Here is a 15,269-nt window from a genome sequence, read left to right as displayed (position 1 = left end):
ATCTAACATCAATTTTTTTTTTATTTTAGAGCTTTTCAGGTACTAAGAAATATTTATCTACCCCAAAGTAACAAATATTTTCTCCTATGTTTTTTTCTAGGTGTTTTATTGTTTTACCTTTCCATTTAGATGTAACATCTGTTTTGAATTAATTTTCACTCTTTCATTCCTGATAATTGGTAACTTGTATTTTCTCTTTCAGTTTTGCTAGGGGATCATCAATTTTATTAATTTTTTCAAAGAACCAACTTTTGGCTTTGCTAACTTTTTCTGTTCTTCGTGTATTTTTTTATTTCATAATCTCTGCTCTTCGCTATTTTCCTCCTTTGGGTTTAGCTTGTTCTTTTTCTAGCTTTTTTATTTTATTCTTTTTTTGAGATATAATTCAAATAACATAAAATTCACCATTTAAAAGTGTACAGGTCAACAGTTTTTAGCATATTTCTGTGTTGTGCAATGATTGCCACTATCTAATTCCAGAACATTTTCATCGCTCTGGAAAGAAATCCTGTACCTGTTAGTAATCAGTCCCAATTCCCCCCGGCCAACCACTAACTTACTTTCTGTCTCTATGAATTTGCCTAGTCTGAACATTTTACATGAATGGAATCATATAATATGTGGCCTCTTGTGTCTGGCTTCTTTCACTTAGCATAAGGTTTTCAAGGTTCATCCATATTGTAGTGTGTAACCACTCCATTCTTTTTTACAGCTGAATAGTACTCCATCATGTGGATATACCCCATTTTGTTCCTCCATCCATAAGCTGGTGGATATTTGAGTTGTTTCTACTTTTTGGCTATATGACTAACGCGTCTATGAACACTTGTTTTTGTACGAATATATGTTTTCAGTTCTCTTGGGTATATACTTAGGACTAGAATTGCTGGGTCATGTGGTAATTCTGTTTAACTTTTTGAGAAACTGCCAAAGTTTTTCTAACTTCTTAAGGTAGAATCATACAATATTTACTTTAAACCTTTTTATTTTGTTTTCCGATATAGGCATTTAAAGCCATACATTTTCCACTAAGCACTTCTTTAGCAGCACTACACAAATTTTGATATGCTGAGCTTTCATTATTGTTCAGTTTGAAATATTTTCTAAGTTCATTTGTTTTCTTATTTGACTCGTTATATGGAAATATATTCTTTAATTTCTAAATATTTGAGGATTTCCTAGATATATTATTTATTTATTTCTAATTTAATTCCATTTGATCAGAGAGCATATTCTGTGAGATTTTAATCTTTTGAGATTTAGTGAGGCTTTTTATGCCCAGAATGTAATGTAGCTTAGTGAATGTTCCACATGTGCTTGAAAAAAATGTGTTCTACAATTATGGGGTAGAGTTTCTTTAATGTCAATTATTTCTAGTTGGTTGGTTGTATTATTCAGATTTTCTATATCCTATTGCTATTCTGTCTAGTTTTTCTATCCGTTATCAATAAGAGGAGGTCTCAAATCTCTATGATTGTGCATTTGTCTGTTTCTCCCTTTAGTTCTGTCAGTTTTTACTTCACTTTTTGTAGCTCCGTTACTAGGTACACACACATTTACAATTATACCTTCCTTCAGTTGACCCTTTTCTGACTATGAAATGTCCCTCTTTATTTATCTCTGCTAATTCTCCTTGTCTTGATGTTTACTTTGTTTTATATTGATGTAGGCATACCAGCTTTCTTGTGCTTTCTATATGCATAGTATATCTTTTTTCATCCTTCTACTTTCTATCTGTGCCTGTACATGAAAATTATATCTCTTTCAGATATCATATAGTTGGGTCTTGACAAGCTCTGCCTTTTAATTGGAGTGTTTATGTTTAATGGGATTATCAATACGGGGTTTAAGTCTGTGTTAGTTTTCTAGGGCCGCCATAGCAAAGAACCACACACTGGGTGCTTTAAACAACAGAAGTTTATTTTCTCACAGTTCAGGAAACTAGAAGTGTGAGATGAAGGCGTCGGCAGGGCCGGTTCCTTCTGAGGGCTGTGAGGAAAGGATCTGTTCCAGGCCTGTCTCCTCGGCTTGTGGACGGCTGACTTCTCCCTGTGTCTTCACATTGTTTCCCTTCTGTGCGTGTCTATATACAAACTTCTCCTCTTTTTTTTTTTAAAGATTTTATTTTTCCTTTTTCTCCCCAAAGTTCCCTAGTACATAGTTGTATATTTTTTTTAGCTGTGGGTCCTTCTAGTTGTGGCATATAGGACGCCACCTTAGCATGGCTTGATGAGTGGTGCCACGTCCGTGCTCAGGATCCGAACTGGCGAAACCCTGGGCCACCAAAGCAGAGTGAACTTAACCACTCGGCGACAGGCCCGCCCCCAAATTTCTTCTTCTTACAAGGACACCAGTCATGTTGGATTAGGGTCCACCCTCATGACCTCATCTTAACGTAATACCTCTGTAAAGACTATCTCCAAATACTGTCACATTCTGAGGTGCTGGGGGTTAGGATTTCAACATATGAGTTGGGGGGATAATTCAACCCATAACAAAGCCTGTCATCTTGCTATTTGTTTCCTATTTGTCCCACATGTTCTTTTCTTCCTCAGTTCTTTTCCTGCCTTCTTTTGAGGAACTGAATAAAATTAATATTATATTTACATATTATAATTCAATATTCAATATATTATATTAAGTATAATTAATTTTACATTTTATTTCTTCTCTTTGCTTTTTGATTATATCTCTTTTTATTATTTGTTAATGGTTGCCCTAGAAATTATAATACGCATCACTAATTTATCACAGTCCAATGGGGCTTCTTCACATTTCACAAGGATAAGAACCTCACAACAATATAATTTTATTTACTCCCCCATTTTTTGTGCTATTATCATATACTTTATTCCTACATAGATCATAAACTGTATCTTACAAAAATATTACTTTTTCTGTAAACAGATATTTGTTTTTTATGGAAATTACAAGAAAGAAAAAGCCATTCTTTTATATTTACCCAGACATCTATCATTTCTGTGGCTCTTCATTCTTTCTGACAAATTTAAGTCTCCAAATTTCCTTCCAACCTGAATAACTTCCTTTAGCATTTCTCATAGTGCTGGCCTGCTGGCAACAAATTCTCTCATCTTTTATTTTTCTTAAAATGCCTTTTTTCCCCCTCATTTTGGAAGATATTTTCATTGGTTATAGAATTCTAGACTGAATCTCTTCTTTATCAGCACTTTAACGGTGCGATTCCATGGTCTTCTAGCCTCCATTTTCTCACGTCATTGTTTCCCTAATGTAAAGTGCCTTTTTTCTCCACCTGCTGTCAAAATATTTCCTTTACCTCTGGTTTTCAGCACTGTGACTATGACGTGCCTAGTCTAGGTGTGACTTTCTTTGTGCTCATCCTGTTTGTAGTTTGCCAAGCTTCTTGAATCTGTAAGTGAAGGTTTCTCATCAAATTTCAGGATTATTTTTTACCAGCATCTCTTCAAATATTTTTTCTTTCCCATTCTTTTTCTTCTCTCCTTCTGGAACTCCAGACACATATGTTAGACTGCTTGATGTTGTCCCACAGATCAATGAGGCACTGTTAATTTCTATTCGATATTTTTCTTTCTGATTTTCGGATGAGAACATCTCTGGACCTGTCCTTAAGCTCATGGCCTTTTCTTCTCCCAGCCTTCTCCTTCAATCTTCTGTTAACCTCATCCAATGGATTTTTCAATATATTTGGTTCTTTTTTACAGTTTCGATTACTCTGCTAAGATGCCCCATTAAGACCACCATATTTTCCTTTAAGTCCTTAATCACGTTTATAGTAACTGCTTTAAAGTCCTTGCACACTAACGTAAACATCTGCATCTTCTCCGGATGTGTTTCCACTGACTTCTTCTTGATTATGGGGCATGTTTTCCCCTTCCTTGAAGGACTAAGTAATATGCTGGACTTTGGGTAATACCATCTTCCTTTAAAGAATGCTGAGTTTTGTTCTGGCGGCAATTCATTTCTGGCAATTCTCCTCGAACCTTTCGTGTCTTGGTTTTAGGTTTATTAGGCCAGGTCTAGGGTAGCCCTTATTCTTAGGAGGAGGTTAGCAAAAAGCTGACCCCTGTAAAGAGCCAGAGAGTAAATTATTTTCACGCCATATGGTCTCTGTCACAACCACTCAGCTCTGCCACTGAAGTGTGAAATCAGCCACAGACAATATGTAAACAAATAGGGAGGCATGGGCGCCGTTGGCCCACGTGGGCGAGATCCGGGCAGGCAATAATTTGCCGACCTCTGCTCCAGGTCATAGTCCTTAGTGCTCAGGCATGGCCTTTCCCGTGTCTCAGCCCAATACCCAGGGTATTACTGAAGTATCCCTCTCTGGCTAGGCCAGAACTCAAGTTTTCCCAGCACTGTGTGATCTTTAGTATCTCCATTCCAATCACAACTCCACAGCAGCAACTCTGCCAGGTCACACGAAGTCTCACCTTGCACCTGTGCTGCCCAGCCCACAGCTCAGGACCCACAGAGAACCCACATATGAACTTCTGGGTATCCCCCGCTCTGCACAGCTCCCACCTTTCCAGCACTGTGCCCTGCAATGTCCAGCTGCTTCAGCAGCCTCCAACTCTGATCTCTGCCTTCTCAGCTCAGCGGAACTGTTGTCATCTGCTTGGGCTCCAGCTCTGTGCTGTGGTCAGCAAACTGTTCCCAGGCAGAGGGGCGGGGGCCAGGGTTAATGTGGGGCTCACCTTAAGGGTTTTCCTTCACTCACTACTCACAGTTCGACTTACTGTTCAAAGCCTAATAACAGTTGCCCTATATATATTTCTCAGTTTTGTAGTTGTTTAAATGGGAAGGCTCCAACATGGTCAGAAGCAGAAGTCCTAGAATTCAATGATTAAAATGCAGTTTTCATTCTCTGCCCATTGCAAAGGCCTGGAAGGAATAAACCCCAGCAGCAACGAGCACCCAGAACATAGACCTTGGTTTCTAAATCTTTCCCACTTAAAGAAACCAGAGGTCTGTGGACAAATAGCCGACTCCAGGTTCAGGACAGGGAAGACACAAGGTGCGTCTGGAACATTATGTTGGGCTAGAAGGCACCAACGTGCTCAAACACTAATAGGAGCATGACAAAAGGACCTGGGACCAGCTTGAAGAAGCTCTCACTGGCCAAATAAAGGAAAATCTGAGCATCTCAAAGAATAACGAAGGTAAGGGCTTATAACATGCTGAATAAAAAAACACATTAGCTGGGTGATACTAAAAAAGGAGACTAGGGAAAATTCTTCTTTACTGAAGAATAATACCTTATTATATTTAATGCAGAAGGAATGATATAATTTTAAAAAACAAAATGAAATAATTTAGGCAAAGATCATTACTTGATACTGAAACCAACGACTGACTGCTGGAGACAGGATATTCACACAGTCTCAACTTACCACCCCACAGATTACTTATGACTGCAAAGGGTAAAGGGCTCCTTGACAACGGAGAGATCTAGCGGATACTGCCTTAACCAAATAGTCAAATTCAGCATTAACAATGAGATAAAGCAATATTATGTGACAGAGGTAATGAAACAGAAAGAACATATCACTTATCTAGTATTCGTGCAAAAAGGTTTAGCCTGAATCTAATTGTGAGAAAACATTCCAAACAAATCCAAATTGAGGAATTCTTCTACAAGACAACTAGCATGGATTCTTCAAAAATGTCAATGTCATGAAAAACAAAACGGCAGGAATATTCTAGATTAAAGAAGAATCAAGAGACATGACAACCAAATGTAATCCGTGATCCCTGACCCGAATACAATTTTTTTTTAAAGCTATAACAGAAATTTTAGGGATATTTGGAGAAATGTAATTACGGTTGGTAGTCTAGATAGTAATATTGCATCACTGTGAAATTTCTTGGTTGCTAAAGGAAACAGATGGGCGGTTCCACAGAAAGTTAAAAATAGACTTACCATATGATCCAGCAACTTTACTTCTAGGTATACACCCCAAAGAATTGAAAGCAGGGGTGCAAACAGAGGCTTATACACCAATGTTCACAGCAATATTATTCACAACAGCCAAAACGTGGAAACGACCCATACGTCTACCAACAGATGAATGGCTAAACTAAATGTATTATACACATACACACACAGTGGAATATTATTCAGCCTTAAAAAGGAATGGAATTCTGACACATGCTACAACACGGATGAACCTTGAAGACATTATACTGAGTGAAATAAGCCAGACACAAAAGGACAAACATTGTGATTCCACTTATATAAGGTACCTAGAATAGGCAAATTTATAGACAGAAAGTAGAGTAGAGGTTACCAGGGGGATGGGGTACAGACTTTCTACTTATGATGATGAAAAAGTTCTGGAAATGGATAGCAATGATGGTTGCACAACATTGTGAATGTACTTAATACCACTGAATTGTACACTTAAAATGGTTAAGATAATAAATTTTGTGTTATGTATATTTTACCACAATTTTTTTCTTTTAAAAAAGGATATTGAGGTTATGTAGGATACCTTATTATTAGGAGATATGGGCCAAAATATTTAGAGGTGAAATGTCCTAATGCCTGCAACTTATTTTCAATGGGTCCAGAAAAAAAGAGAAAAAAGAGAAAGAAATGTGGCAAAAGATTAACAACTGGTTGATCTAGATGTAGGGTACGTATGCGTTCATTGTACTATCCTTTCAGCTCTTCTGTAGGTCTGAAGTTGTCAAAATAAAAAGAAAGTGCTCAATAAATATTTTTAAATGAATAAATGAATGCAAGAGGGGACCCTCCCAAATAGAGAGAACAGCATGAACAAAGGGGAAGAGATGGAGAAAGTGTTTTCAAGGAATAGTCAGTAGTCTAGTTTGATTTGAGTGAAAGATGCATATTCGGACATTCTGGGAGATCAAGCCAGAAAGGTAGGCTGGTGCCAGATTGGGAAAGGCCCTGAGCAAAAGGACAGAGTCTGTACTGCACTTGGCAGGCAATGGGGAGCACCACCGACAGCGATAAACATGGGAGTAACATATAGGAAGTGATGCAATACTTCCAAGGATTAATCTAGTCATGGTGCTCTGGACCCACTGAAGGGTGGAACCAGCTAGGCGGCTATTGCAGTAGCCTAGTCATCGGAGCAGGGACTTGGGCTAGACGGACCATCAGAATATGACAACTGATTAAACGTGGAAAGTGAGAGTTATCCCCCTGAGGTTTACACCTGGGTGGAGGAGAAGAGAGGAAACAGGAAAGTCATCAGGAGAGGCTGGTTTGCAGCTCAAGACTCACAGAGATGAACTGTAAGAAAAAAGAATGGGTTTAATATTCTCCCATCCTTCCTGTCAAAGGGATCCTTCACAGGTCCTCAGGCTGTCAAACAGGGTCCAACCAGAAAAGAATTCTCCACCGGACCAGCCTCACCTGGCCCTGCAACCCAGAGTGAACTGGTACCTGCAGTCCTTCTCTGGTGGCGTCCCTTCACTGGCTTCCCTCCCACTCAGCCTGCACATAGTTCCATCTTCCTGCCCTAACCTCCTCTCTTATCTGAGTCTTTTTTCCTCTGTGAGAGGAGGGGAATCAGAGATATGTGCAAGGAGTACCAGTCCTGCAGCCAAGATGGGTACTCCTGAGAAGCTTAGGTGGGGGTGGGCCAGGGGTGGAGGGGGAGAGGGAAGACGAGAGAGCAGGGCTGAGGGGGACGGGGAGGCTGCAGCTGGATGGTGGCTATGGCAGCAGGGACGGCCTGCAGCAGATGTAGGCTATGCTCTAGCCAGCCCCACCTGCCACATGGGATACCCGGTGGTACTGGGGTCGGGGGATCTCTGCTTACCAGCTTGGGCATCCCACTGAACTCCAAATATCCCATCTATTGCCCAAACTAAGAGCTTGAGGTTGGCAGGAATGTGGACATCCTGACGAGGCAGCATGCAGCCTAGCATGGGAACATCTGGGACACTGAGACAATCAGACTGGACAAGGCTGGAGAAGGCATCTAGCCGAGGCACCAGTGAGGGTGGAAGCCATGAAGAAGGGCTCCTGAGGGCTTCATGGGATGGCAGTCAGTCCACCAAACCAAGAGATGAACTGCACAGCAGTGTGCTGCCTGGGGAGACAGGCAGCTGCCGTCCTGGGCACAGCTGCCTAGCTCTAGGCCTTCTCAGGCCACATGAAGATAAACTATGTGGGGCGCATATAATGAGCTCCATCTCCCACTCCAGCCTCCAGGGGCATCCTCCTCTGTCACCCCACCCCCACCCCCGCCCAAGCACATCTGGCTTGAGTTAGGCCCGCATGTGGGGCCTTGCTTTAGTCTGGGCTTGTTCCGTGTGCCCCTTCCTGCCACACCACCTCCCCACCTTTACCTCTGAGACTCACTGAGCTGCCACCAGGGGGGCCACTGGGGTGGGCTGCAGCATTACGACCCAGGTCAGAGAATCCCACGAGGCAAACTTGGCCAACTTGCCTCCCCAACTGGTAGGAGAATAGCTTCCATATTCTTGGTCCTCTAGCCCAGATACAGAATCCCCTAAAGTGTCCCAGCTACCCAGGGTGGCTGCCTGGGAGTGGGCAAACCTGCCAGGGTAAGGGGACGAGCCCCAGCTCTCTGATGGGACCTGCTGCCATGGGAATAAGGCCGTGTCTAGTGAGCGCAGGAGAGTGAGAGACTCTGGCAAATATGTCCCAGGATGGAGAGAAGCTGAGCTGGGCTGGAAGACTGAGGAAAATTGGCAGGAAGTTCCGGCTGAAATGGGAAAGAAGGAGAGTCTTGGTCTAACTTCAGGTTAACCTAGGACAGTGGCCTCACCAGTAGGCAGATGGCAGCCTTTCAGTGAGAGCTGAGGCAGTGGAAAGATCACTGGTCTCTATGCCATCATTTGGCTCTTTGACCTACAAGCTAAGAACGCAGATCCCTCAGATAGAAAAGTGAAAGTTGTAATACAAGACTTTCCACCGGGGCCAGCCTGGTGGCGTAGCGGTTAAGTTCACACGCTGTGCTTGGGCAGCCTGGGGTTCACAGGTTCGGATCCCGGGCACGGACCAACACGCGGCTTGGCAAGCCATGCTGTGGCAGGCATCCCACATATAAAGTAGAGGAAGATGGGCACAGATGTTAGCTCAGGGCCAGTTTTCCTCAGCAAAAAGAGGAGGATTGGCAGCAGATGTTAGCTCAGGGCCAATCTTCCTCAGCAAAAAGAGGAAGATTGGTGGTGGATATTAGCTCAGGGCTAATCTTCCTCAAAAACAAGAAAAAAGACTTTCCAGCTGCTGTAAATTGTAAAAGATCAACATGCCCCTGAAGTAGGCTGACATAGGCCTCTATGGCAGGCACTGAGCTGCTGTAACCTCTCAAGTGCCAGGTCTGGAGTTATTAAGGCTCCAACAGCACTTAGCTCCACAGGCATCTTGACACACCCGACAGGCACTTACCTGCAGCCAGTGGAATGGGAGCCAACTGGAGAGGCAGGACGGAGAGGAAGAGCAGGGCTTCAGGACGGGAGCACGGATCGTCAGGAAGATGGTGGAACAGCTCAGCTTGGGTCACATCTCCAGGAAAAGGAGCATTTGTGGCCCCTAGAAGTCCCACACCATCCCATATCTAGGGACAAAACAGGCAGTCAGTGGTGCCCCAACCCTTCTTTGTTTATACCCACTTAACCTTTCCCCAGCTTCCTTGTTCTGAGGATGACTGCACCCTCTGTGAGTGACAGAGGATCCCAGGGGGACGTCTAAACAGGATGCGGGATGGTTTGCCCTGGTCTCAAGCCACTCCCCTTTCAACGTTCTCTGCTTTTCCCTCCTCAAGCGACACTTCCACCCCAGATCCTCAGAGAGCTCTCCACCCCCAGGGCCACTGGAGAGTTGCTCTGAGTGGTCTCCTGCAGTGCTAGCTCCTGGCACAGGTTCAGCCCTAGGCAGGACTGGAAGGGCAGGGCCCAGAAATCAGCCTGAGGATGGTGCTGCTGAAGCCAACTTCATCCTTGGCAGCAGCTGGAGGCCTGGCAATCTGTTGGCATGGTGGACATAGTTTCCCACTCCCAGATGGGTCACAGATGAGAAAAAAAATGTCTCTGGGGGTAGGTGGGCCATAGCAAAAGAAGAGCCAAGAAGAGACACAAATGCCACCAGAGCCAAAGGAGTATGCATCACTGGTCCTCAAGACTGCTTCATGACCCTGGGCTGCAGTTTCCACCCCTTGTGGTTGTTTAGCTCGTTTCCAGAGAAAGAGGCTCACAAACTCTCCTACTGGTTCAGGCGACCCTGTTCACTGGGCTCCAGGTTGGCTGGTCCTGCACTAAATACGCCAACAATGTGGCCCTTGCCCGATAATCATCTGCCTATTCACATTCTCCCCCTAAAAGAGTGGCTGTAAGAGGGCATGTGAGCCTAACAAAAGGGCCTCAGGGTAAGAGTGAGACCACCGCTTGGTTCCTCTCTGCAGGAAACTCATAGCCCCCGTTCCTTTGCTAACATTTACTGCATGCCATCCACGTGCCAAGGTGGGAATAAAACACTGACCAACTGACCAGGCAAGGGAAACAAAACAAAATAAACAAATGGGGCTACATCAAACTAAAACGCTTCTGCACAGCAAAGGAAACCACCAACAAAACGAAAAGACAACCGAACAATTGGGAGAAGATATTTGCAAACCATATATCAGATAAGGGGTTAATATCCAAAATATACAAAGAACTCATACGTCTCAACAACGAAAAAACCAACAACCCAATTAAAAAGTGGGCAAAAGATCTGAACAGAGATTTCTCCAAAGAAGATATACAGATGGCCAACAGGCACAGGAAAAGATGCTCAACATCATTAGCCATCAGGGAAACGCAAATCAAAACTACAATGCGATATCACCTCATTTCTGTCAGAATGGCTATAATTAACAAGACAGGAAACAACAAGTGGTGGAGAGAATGTGGAGAGAAGGGAACCTTTGTATACTGCTGGTGGGAGTGCAAACTGGCACAGCCACTATGGAAAACAGTAGGGAGTTTCCTCAGAAAATTAAGCATAGATCTACTAAATGATCCAGCTATTCCACTGCTGGGTATTTACCCAAAGAACTTGAAAACACGAATGCATAAAGATGCATGCACCCCTATGTTCATCGCAGCACTATTCACAATAGCCAAGACTTGGAAGCAACCTAGGTGCCCATCAAGGGACGAATGGATAAAGATGTGGTGTATATGCACAATGGAATAGCACTCAGCCATAAGGAACGATGACATCCAGCCATTTGTGACAACATGGATGGACCTTGAGGGTATTATGCTGAGTGAAATAAGTCAGACGGAGAAAGTCATACACCATATGATTTCACTCATAAGTAGAAGATAAAAACAATGACAAACAAACACATAGCAACAGAGATTGGATTGGTGGTTACCAGAGGGGGAGGGGGGAGGGTGAAAGGGGTGATTAAGCACATGTGTGGTGATGGATTGTCATTAGTCTTTGGGTCGTGAACATGATGTAGCCTACAGAGAATTTGAAATATATTACGATGTACACCTGAAACTTACATAATGTTATAATTCAACGTTATTGCAATAAAATTAATTAATTAATTAAAATTAAAAAAAACAAAAAAACAAAAAACACTGACCAAAACCCAGTCCCTGCCTCTCAGGAGCTCACCATGTAGTCAGGGCTAGAAATTTCTCCTCCACATCTCAGGGCTGTGAGGAGGGTGCCCAGAGTATCTTTTCCCTACTTCTTGGCATATCCACGTTTTCCACATCCTTCAAGGCCCCACTCAAATGCTGTGTGCTCCTTGATGCTCTCATTATATAGCCACTTAGCAGTGGCGTCCCCAGCCTCTGAACGTTCACAGCAGAGTTAGTTACCTTTCCCTCTCTTATGACACATCGCTTTCTACTTGTGTTATCTGTTTTGTATTCCTAGTTATCTCCTCTACTAGACTCTATGTTTCTTGAGGGCAAAGAGTGTCTTATACATCTTTGTGTCCCTCAGAATACCCATCACAGTACCATGTACATAATAGGTGCTCAAAAAATACTCATGGAATACAGCTTCCACATAAACATGCCTGTTGGATGAGTGAAGCCTTGTTTATAAAGCTAGTGGGAGTTCCCAGACTTAAAAAAAAAAAAACCCAAAAACATTCTTTATCACTAATTTAAAACTCCTTGTTAGGATTTTCCCAATTAACACAAAGCTTGAACTCAATGCAAGTAGCATAAGATTCTTAGGTATTTCTTACAACTGTGTGTATCCAGGCTTATGTAAATGTTATAATATTATGTAAATATTATATTTCAATATCCAGCTGTTTCTGCATCATAATATGTAAGAGCTCACAACCTCTATGAATCTCGAGGAAGGGAAAGTATCTCCTGAACTACGTCGTGGGGGGTTTGCACCTCCCTAGATGCTGCCCCGTAGTGATTGACCCGGACTACAGCTGAAGTGAGGAGATACACCAGCTATGAGTGTCCAGCCTTGGGGAAGAAGACGCAGGCTTCCCCATCGGACTCTGCCTACATAACCATCCCGCCTAGGAGAATGGATTTGTCCAGCAATAAAGGAAACGGCTCCAAAAATTCAAAAAAGGTCTCACAGTGGCTAAGGAACATTTTTTAAAATATCAGAAATGACACCTGGGACTTGAGATAGCGCTTGCTATGTGGAGGCCCCTGGCAAAAAGCTTACATGCATTGTCTCATTTAATCTTCAAAAACCTGAGATGGTACTGTCACGACCTCGTTTTGCAAACGAGGAAACTGGGGCTCAAGAGATGTAACAACTTCATCCAGAGTCACATACCGAAGTTTCTCTGACTCTAGACCCTGAGCTTAAACCACCCAGTTCCCTTTCTTCCTTCTTGCACTTGGTGGGCAACTAGGGGCAATGATTCCATATCCGGTAAAAAGACCTTAGGGGTCACCTGCTTCAACCTCCTTACTTTACAGAGAAGGAAACTTGTCCCTGGGGTCAGAGAGAGCCAGGGGCTGCTCTGCAACGGAGTTGCATGTGCAGTGGAATTCCAGTCCAAGCCCGATTTGACAGAGAGGGAACTGAAGCCCAGGGAGGCTGAGCCCCGGGTCCCGGCTCCCTCAGAGGCAGAGCCGGATCCGACCGCAGGCGCCCGTTGCCCTGCCCGGCGCCACCTGCACGTCTACCTTCCGCGCCCGGCCCGCGCCCCGGGAGTACCTGTCTGGGCGCGCAGGCCCTCGGCCGGGGGTGACAGGCGCTGGCGCGGAGCGAGGGGGCCGTGCGGGCCGGAGCCCAACATGGCCTCGCCAACCCGGGCCGCCCTGGGCGCCTTGGCCTTGGAACGCCGAGGCCCCGGGAGCGCGGACGGCCGGACGCCGAGGAGAATTTGGGAGCGCTGGTCCCAGGAGGCAGGGCCGCCTGGCCTCCTCCCCTCAGGCCCCCTCCTCTGCGCCCCAAACGTCCACAGACCCCCGTCCTAGCGCCGGGGAACCTGGGGGGAGCAACAGCTTCACGCTGGGCAGAGTTGAGCCGCCGGGACTCCGGGGGGCGAGGTTCCCATGGAAACGAGAGGGGGCTCTTTGCGCCTGCGCGGATGCGCTAGGCACGCTGGGAGTTGTGGTTTCGGGGCTGTCAGCCAGCGGCCGGAGGAACGGACGCAAGATGGCGCCCGAGCGTCGCGGTGGGATGCGAGTCGCTGGGATCCCAGCACCCCGGGTCCTGCCGGCGGAGGAGAGGCCGCGGAGGCCTGACAGGTAGTTTCTCCCGGCAGCCGCGGCTCGGAGGCGTCTGAGATGCAGGGTGAAGGGACGGGGGCGCGGGCTCTTCGGCGCGTTCGATATTGCCGGTCGAAAACTTGTCCGGATGGGGGGCCGTCCGCTCGTGGCCCGTCCCAGCTGGGACCGAGCCGGGCCCGGCGCGGGGAGAACATTGTGAAGGTGGGAGCTGGCGCAGAGGGACCGGCTGCCCGGGGGCCGCGAGCTCCTTGTCCCAGCAAGTGTCAAGTCGGGGCTGGGCTCCTATGTCAGGTGGGAGTTGAGTCGGGGCTCCGTGAGCAGGGCTGGGTCTGACCCTCCGACCCACCTTGGACAGGACTGTGAACTCAGTGCCTTGATTGCCCGGGAACCACCCTCTCCCCTCCCGAGTTGGACCTCTGGACTGAGATCTAGAAACTGGGACCTAGTTCAGCCTCTGTCAGAGTCTCAGTTACTTCTCTGGGCCTCAGTTTCCTTATTTCTAAGACAGTGGTCGTTAATGCCTGCCTTTTCTCCTCTGGCGGTGTTGCAAGGTTCATATCATGACACTGATGTGTAGGCTGGACAGTCCTTTAAGGACAAATAGGCATTACCATTCGCTGTAAATTGGTGCAACTTCTTGGAAGGAAATTAGGCAATGCCTTTCAAAATTACAAATGCACATAGACTGCTTCAGTAATTCTAGAAATGTGTCCTACAGTTTTAGTGGCTGTGGCACGAGAAAGTATATACATGCGTACTTAAGCATTACTTGGAATGGGAAAAAAACCCATAAACAACCTAAATGTTCATCAGTAAATGACCACTTAAATAAACGATGGGTTCCATAAAATAGAGTGTGTGTGGTTATTTTAAAAATCAAGCAGAGGGGGCTGGCCCCGTGGCCGAGTGGTTAAGTTCACGCGCTCCACTGCAGGCAGCCTGGTGTTTCGTTGGTTCGAATCCTGGGCGCGGACATGGCACTGCTCATCAAACCACGCTGAGGCAGCGTCCCACATGCCACAACTGGAAGGACCCACAACGAAGAATATACAACTATGTACTGGGGGGCTTTGGGGAGAAAAAGGAAAAAAATCTTTAAAGAAAAAAATCAAGCAGAGCTTTCTGTACTGATGTGCAACTGTTTGTGATATGAAAAAAATTTTCAAAGTGCAGAATAGTATAAGAGCTGTAATTTATATTTACAAAAGAATGCACACATATATTTGATGATATAAGCATGGAATGTCTCTGAAAGAACTCAGAAGAAACTGGTGACAATGGTTGCCAGTGAAGGATCAGAGGACAAGATCAGAGGGAGACATACTTTTCATTTTATATTTTTAAAAAATATATTTTTTGCCCTTGATAGCAGTTTGGTGTGCTTTATATATACAGTTCTTAACCATTTGTCTGCATTTTTTATGCAAACAGTTTCCTCTCTAGTTTTTTATCCCCACACGCTGAATTCTTACCTCTCAGGGTCCTCCATGGATTCTTATTGGCCCCACAGCTCTGAGTTCAGGATTGGACCCTGCCCTCCCAACTGCACAGCCTTGGCTTCCCTCCTGACACTGTCACCCCCACCTGTCCCCACCCCCGGC

This window comes from Equus asinus, chromosome 17 (assembly GCF_041296235.1).
Source record: "Equus asinus isolate D_3611 breed Donkey chromosome 17, EquAss-T2T_v2, whole genome shotgun sequence".
Taxonomy (NCBI): Eukaryota; Metazoa; Chordata; class Mammalia; order Perissodactyla; family Equidae; genus Equus; species Equus asinus.
Note: the sequence above shows the minus strand (reverse complement) of the source record.